Below are 8283 nucleotides of genomic sequence, written 5' to 3'. Positions count from 1 at the left end.
AAACCTAGCCTCATCAAGGTCATGCATCATAACCAAGAAGGTTTCATTCCAGAGATGCAAGGATGGTTTAACATACACAAGTTAATCAACATAATACTCTATATCAACAAAAGAAAAAGTAAAACCATATGGTCATATCAATAAAAGCAGAGAAAACATTTGATAAGGTACAACACCCATTCATGATTAAAAAACTCTCAGCAAGATCGGAATGAAAGGGAATACAGTCAATACAGTCAAGGTCTTTTACCATGGGTCCATGGCAAATATTATATTCACTGGAGATAAACTGAAAGCCATTCCTCTAAAATTTGGAAGGCAAGGCTGCCCCCTTTTGCCACTCCTACTCCTCTTGCTACTTCCAAGTACTGTATTAGGCCAGAAAAAGATATCATAGGTATTCAGATAGGAAAGGAAAAAGTCAAGCTTTCACTGTTTGCAGATGACATGACACTATATTTAGAAAATTCTAAGGAATCTATCAAAAAATTCTAGAAATAGATTTGTACAGCAAAGTGGCAGGCTACAAAATTAACACACTAAAATCAATGACCTTCTTATAAACAAATAATGATAGAGAATAAATAGACATTAAAAATACAATCCCATTTTCAGTAATGCAACAGAAGCTCAAATACCTTGGAATCAACTTAACTAAAGGGGTGAAGGACCTATACAAGAAAACTACAAAACATTGCTTCAAGAAATAAAAGAGGACACAAGGAAATGGAGACACAAACCTTGTTCATGGATTTGGAGATTAACATAATTAAAAAGGTAATTAATTAAAGTATTGTAAAGATTTAATGCAATCCCTCTAAGGATACCCATGACAAAATGTTCCACATCACTAATCATCAGGGAGATGCAAATCAAAACAACAATGAAGTATCATTTCACACCACAAAGACTGGCACATCACAAAGAACAGAAAAAATCAGTGCTGGCAGGAATGTGGAGAGGAAGGAACCCTCATTTAATGCTGGTGGAAAAAGCTGTTTAGTCCAGCCTTTCTGAAAATCAACATAGATATTACTTAAAAAAAAAAAACAAACATTTGATCCAGCAATGCCACTCCTAGGAACAAAAAATACAATACAAATAATCCTCTGCATGCCTATGTTCACTGCAGCATTTACAGTAACCAGAATCTGAAAACTACACAGGTGCCCAACTACAGATGAGTGTCTAAAGAAACAGTGGTACATCTACACAATGTTCTACTATACAGCTGTTAGAAAAGATAAAGTCATGAAATTTTCCTATACATAAATGGACATGGAAGCTATTATGCTGAGTAAAATAAGTCAGAGGAAGATAAATAGACACAGAATAGTCTGACTCATCTGTGGGATTTAAGAAAAATAAGACATTATTGTAATAATATCCAGAGACAATAGAGATGAAGACCAAAAGGACCGTCCCATGATATGAAGCTTACCACAACGAGTGATGAGCACAGTTAGAGAAATAACTACACTAACAACTACCATGACAATGATAGTGAAAGAGGGACATAGAATGCCTCATCTCAAGGATGAGCAGGGGTTTGGAGAAAAGGGAAATGGGGGACATTTGTGGTAGGAAGTTTGCACTGGTGAAAGGGGTGGATGGGTGTACAATTTATGACTGAAACCCAACTACAGACATGTTTGTAACCATGGTGCTTAAAGATATTATTATTTAAAAAAATAACATCAATTTGTAATTGTATCAAAACATTCTGTTGGACCAGACTAGAATGAGATTCTTCAGACCTGTTTATATAGAAGGATATATAAAAAAAAAAAAATCTAAGGAGAGCCTGTTAGGACTAAAAGTTGACTCAGCTGAACCCAAGTTAAAAAAAATAGGAACTTTGATCTTGTAATTACAAGGAACTGACACCTGACACAATTTGCGAGTTTAATAGAAGCTCCCCTCAGTCTGGAGTGATACTACAGAGGATAGAGCCTTGTCTTGCATGTGACTGGCCTGAGCTCAATGTTCAGTTGGATTTTCCCAATCCATGAACATAAAATAGGTTTCCATTTTCTTGCATCTTGTTCCTTTTCTTTCACATATAACTTACAATTTCAAAGTATAAGTCTTCCACATCTTTTGTTAAGTTGATTCTTAGGTACTTGATATTTTGAGAGACTTTTAAATAGGGTAGTAGTTTTCATCACAAAGGGGACCACTTATACTAGCAGCCTGGGGGGTAAGGGAGAGGAATATGGGATGCATGCTGGGAACTGGGGTGAAGGGAGGACAACTTTGGTGGTGGGAATTCCCCTGATCCAATGTCAATATGTACCGAAAATATTACTGTGAAAGATATGTAATCCACTCTGGTCAAAATAAAAATCATTAATTATAATAATTATAATTATAATTATAATAAATGGTATTATAATCAGAAAAAATCTCTATTTTCATTTAAAAAATTAAAGCTTTTGGTGCATTTTTTTTTTTAGCCTGCTACTTTGCTGTACTGATTTATTATTTCTAAGAGTTCCTAATTTGAATCTTTTGGCTCTATCATCTCTCATCATGCTATCTTCTAGAAGTGACCATGTAACTTCTGTTCCACCTTTGGTTCTTTTGATTTCCTTTTCTTTAACAGCTACAGTGAGGACATCCAATATTATATTGAGAAACAGTGGGAAAAGTAGGCTTCCTTGCCTTGTTAGCATCTTTTTATCTGCTTAATAACCAATTTTGTTATTTGTTCTGACCAATTGTTTTTCCTTTTTAAGCCACATTCAGAAGTGAGGGAGAATGCTTCTTGTGGTCTTAGGAGATCACAAATGTGATGTGGATCAGTCCCAGGGCTCCGATATTCAGAACATGCAGTCCCGCAGCTCCAGCCACTATTTACTTCATTTTTAATTGGATTGCTTTTTTATTATTATGATTGAATTGTAAAAGTTCTATGTACATCATGCTATAATTCATTTATAATGAAGATGTAGAGCAAATATAGGTACATAGATATGTCTGTGACTTTTCTTTCAGAGGAAAGACTTACCCTCCACTCAACCCTGAACACCCTGGCAGGAACAAAGCATGTTCCATGAGAAAGTTGAGTAAAACTCAGAATCTGAGCTCAATTGTGTATTCTATTATTTGAGCAAGAATAATTGCTCTTCTATATTTCTACCCACGAAATGTTTATACACTATCTCCCTGATGTAAAATAAAATATTGCTTATAACAGCACAAAGGGCAATTAGTTCATTGTCATAAAATTGTTGGCTTTATAATACTAACCTCTCAAAAGAATTGGAGTTGTCATGTTGAAAATCTGCAACTGCTCTAAGTTTCATATGTTATCAGGTCTAATTAGTAAACTGAATTCATCCTTCAAAAAAGACTATCAAAAAAGAGCAGAACTTATTTTCTTAATAACTTGCTGTACTTAAATGGGAAGCTGCTACTGTTGCTTCTACATACTTGAAGCCTGTGTGAGAATAATTGACCTAATAACAGGGTCCTATAAATTTTCTAGATTATCAGTGATTTCACTCTAATACACATGAATATAGTCAGAGGCTAATGCCAACAAGGGGACAAGAGAGAGTAGAGGAAAGAAAACTACCTTTCAAAGATTGAATTATGAAGGCAGAATAAGAAAACAAAAAATCCCCAGTGACATTCATTTTTCTGAAATAGTATTTGTTTGGATTATTTAATCATTGGCAAATTTTTCCTCTCTCACTTGCCTTTTTTTGCCAGTACTAACTTCCCACAAAATATATCTCTAAATGCTAAAATTCAGAGTGTGACAAAATATGTTCTTTTGGAGTTCAAACTTTTAAAAACAAGATCTAGTACTAAAAAAAAGGTGGGGTTTTCCTCTCTCCTCCCTACCTCCATTCTCTTCCTGACTTTGGCTACATAATGACTCATATAATGATATTTTCATTTAGAGAAGACTGATAACACATGAGTACTATAATTAGTGACCCTAAACTGGATCCTAGATTTGAAAGAAAAAAAATAAGCTATAAAGGAATCCCTGTGAAAATTGGACTTTTATGGATACAGATATATTAGTAATATTTATTTTTAAAAAGTATTGTATTAATATTAAGATACTTAGTGGTATTAGGCAGAAGAATGCCTTTTCTTGTCATTTTATCCTATTCATGGTAAATAATCTCAAGGTTAAATGTCATAATATAAGTCACTACATCATAGGAGGGGAAATACAAGGTGTGTGTATATATGAATATATGTATGTATGTATATATGTACAGAAAAGAGTAAAATTAAATGAGAAAAAAAAACAAATCATTGGTGTACCCACATAAAAGCATACAGATAGCCATTATGTTAGTCTTACAATTTTTCTGAAGGTTGAGTTAGTCAAAATCAGCATACCTTATAATATAGAAAAAAGACAAAGTTATAAAGGATATCAAAACAAAGATGTTTATTTGGCGCATTCAGCAAAAAGGGCAGATTTTGATACAAAAAGGAAGAGATGATTTCCAGAAGAAAGATCAGAAGTAAAATCAGAAATATCTTCCTTTCTAGCCCAATTCCTGGAAGACAGTGACCTACATAGAGAATTCTAGTAGAGAGGACAGAGAGTTTACTATAGTAAAGATATGTGGAATGTTGAAGGCCAATAGGCTGGAAGCATCCAAGTATAATAATCCTGGGGGAGCAGATTAGCAGAGGCTCATAACTTCCAGTACTTGAAGGAAGAGAAATTATAAACTGTCAACAATGGGCTCACTTTCCTAATAATCTGATGCTATCTGTCAAAGTACGGGAAGAAAGAATATCTCAACTTACTGAGTTTAAGCCTGAAAAGATTGAGTTCATCCAATAGTGAACTACTCTTATTTTGTATGCCACGCAACAAAATAGGAGGACAGTAGGGAGGGTGGAAGGGAAACAGGTACATTGATAGTGGGAAATGTGCATTGGTGAAGGAATGGATGTTGGACATTATATACTTCAATTAGGTGAGAATCAGTGCTAAACAAACAAATAAAACAAAAGCCAAAAAGAATATTACATTTCTTTTGGAGGGGTATTTCTTTGTTTGGGTTTTTGAGCTTTTAGTTTGGGATTTTGGTTTTTAGATTTTTGTTTGTCTTTCGTTTTAAATTTTGGGGCCATATTCAGCAATGCTCAGGCTTACTCCTGTATCTGCACTCAGGAATTACTCCTTGCAGTGCTTTGGGGACCATATGGGGTGCCAGAGATAGAACCCAGATTGATTGTGTGCAAAGCAAACTCCCTATCCACTGTACTCTCTCCAACCCAAGAGCATTACATTGCTTGTGAACCTGTGTTTTGGAAGATGAGAGTCTGCATCTACAACAGAATTTTTAATAGATAGTATTTCTTGGACAGTGGAAAAATTTTCCTTATCTTTTATATCAGTAATTCATCTGAATTATATGCCTAAGGAGAACCTCTGGTCATTATTAATGACTAGAGCAAAAGGAGTGGAGCTGACTTCACATTCATGAATATCAAATATAAAAACACCAATTTGCCAGGAGTGAAAATCTTTTTCTGAGAAGTGTTTTTCTGTTACTAATGACAGACAGCTTTGAAATGACAAAAACTTTTTTAAAGTAATATAAGTAAATGATTTCTAAAAATGAAAATACAGTTTTAGTGATTACACAGTTGTTTCTATAAGCTCAGGCAAGGTACATTCTGTATTTATGGAACTTTAAAAGAATTTACAGTTACAATTACCAGCTTAAGTTATGTTTTAAATGTCAGCTCCCTCTTTTAAAGAAATTACCCAGAAATATTCCTTGTAGTCTGTCTCATTAAGCTAGACTTTTTACTTAGCAGAGCTGAAGGTGAGGATTGTTGCAACATTAAGATAACAATCTCTTCTCCATAGATTTTTAATACCTCGGGAATTCAGAGATCAGGTTGCTTAGAGATCCTGTGGAATTTGCAGAAAAAGCAAACTCTAATCTTGACATCTGTAATTACGGTTTATCTTACTCTAAAAATTTAGTTTTTTGGCAGTTGGCTGATCTTTGGAGCTGAAGAATGCTCCAGCTATACCACGTCCCACACAACTCTCCAACCCAATGATAGGGACCATTTTTCAGGCCTCTGCTGTAATTCTTCTCTCCAGTTATAGTGTACGGCTCTTACTCCTGTTCTATAGTGGATATAGATATATGTGTTTCCTCTCTAACCAAGTGTCCACTAGATTGCCTAAGTGTGGCTACTGTTAGACTAGTTCCCTATGCTTTCAATATCAGAATAAAGCACATGTATATATGAAATACAGGATCCATGTTAAATACTGTGAAAATCTCTGCATAACATACAGAGATATGTATATATGTAAAATATAACTATGATTCTGATACAACTTCAAATATGTATATTTTCTTTATTATTTCAGAATGCCGTCTGGTCAGGCAAAAACAAATTTTGTAAATCTGACCTATCTGACCACATGCACACACACGCACCAGTAAGGATTTTTGTTTTATACTAAGTATGTGCTATTTGTAATTGTTCCCAATATTTTTTACATATTTATGCAACTCTTTGCACTATAGTGCACAAGCTCTTGAATAACAGTCAATTGATAACATCAGCAAAAGCAGAAAAATATATCTTCCATCTTATTCTTAATTGACAATTTATTGACATAATTTATTGACATAATTGTGCAACCAAAGTTGATAGAAGCAGCATAATTGAAGTCCTTTATTTGTACAACGTTTATAGAACTCTACTCCAGAGGTATCTTCCCAAAAGAAACCACTGCCTATTATATAAAAAGGGTTGTTCTGCCTATACTCCAACAAGCTAGGTAGGGGAAAATAACCATTAACAAAAACGGGGAGATGAAATAACATTCAGGTGGTGACAGGAGCCTAGAAGAAACTGAAATGAAATGATACCTTAGTTTGGCTTTAGAACTACCTCAGGTGGAGGGATCAGGATTTTTTTAGGAAATTTTTAAATTGAGGCCCTGAATCTGATGTGATAGTACAGTGAGTAGATCATCCCATATGGTCACCTGAACCCAGCAGACCAAAAGTGATCCTTGGGTACAGAGGCAGAATTAAATTAGTAAACAAGGTTTGAGACACTGCTCAGAAGTGTTTAGAATTTAATTATACTGTTTCATTATTTTGGAGCTGAAAAGGTGGGTGGGAGGAAATTAAGATGAGGGGGTGGGAGGAAATTTTGACACATTTAAATTTAGTGATGGGAAGAAACCTTATGGGTAGGGTTCGATATTATACTCTCCACATCCACCTTCTTCCTTTATAAAAGTCATTCTGAAATGGCATGATATCACTGGACTCCACTTTGAAAATACAAGTAGCAAGCACAGATCCATTAGCTGTGAGAGATACAGAAATCAACAAAAGATGTTCCAACGGAGGTTGAGCTAGACCTTAAGACAAATATAATGAGTTCATTGCTGTGTGAGCTGCCATAGGTTTGCACATCTCAACCTCTATCAGTGATCAAAAATCATCTGACAAAATGACTCCTTAAGTGCTTGTGATGAAGAACAGCTACCCACACACCAAAGTAAGGATTCCTCCATTCAAATCTGCAAATTCATCAGCCTGCAGTTCCCAGGCTCAGAGTTAAGGAGTAGACATATTTCTTGCCAGATAAAGTGTTAGGAAGTTCCAAGTCTACCTCCTATACTTCATATTCCTTATATGTAAGACTTACAGTCAAATGAAATACTGCCTGAAGGTGTAACCATGCAGAATTCTGCTGCTTATAGAATAGAACCTCTAATCGTACAATGTCATGACATTTACTCTTCCTAAATATTGTCTGTTCACAAAAGGAATGAATTTAACTAAAGGAACTCAAATTCTAATCAGTTCTAATTTTAGTTTTTGAATTTCATAAAGACAGTTCAAATATACTTCTGTGCAAAGTAAAATAGACATTTTTTCTTAAAGACAAGAAATAACAATAACAGCACTACAAGGACTGCATTTATAAGGAATATGCTTGACTACAATGGTAACACAGTTAACAGTAACTTACAAAAATAAAGCTTTCTTTTCCCCCTATATAACAAGAAATCTAGAGATATGCTTCCAAGGGCCATGGTTCATCAACACTTACTAGGATCAGATTCTGTTGTCTAAGTCTTCCCTCACCTGTAATAAGGTCACAAAATGGCGCCAGCTACTGCAAAAACAACTGACTGACTCAGGGCGGGGGTGAGAGGGAGAACTGTGCCAGGCAGATCTGATTTTTTAACAGTGTAGGTATGGGGGAAGTGCTTTGCAGAGGCAGCTGTAGCAGCCAGCCTCATTG

This window comes from Suncus etruscus, chromosome 6 (genome assembly GCF_024139225.1).
Source record: "Suncus etruscus isolate mSunEtr1 chromosome 6, mSunEtr1.pri.cur, whole genome shotgun sequence".
Classification (NCBI taxonomy): domain Eukaryota; kingdom Metazoa; phylum Chordata; class Mammalia; order Eulipotyphla; family Soricidae; genus Suncus; species Suncus etruscus.
This window is presented reverse-complemented; position numbering follows the sequence as displayed.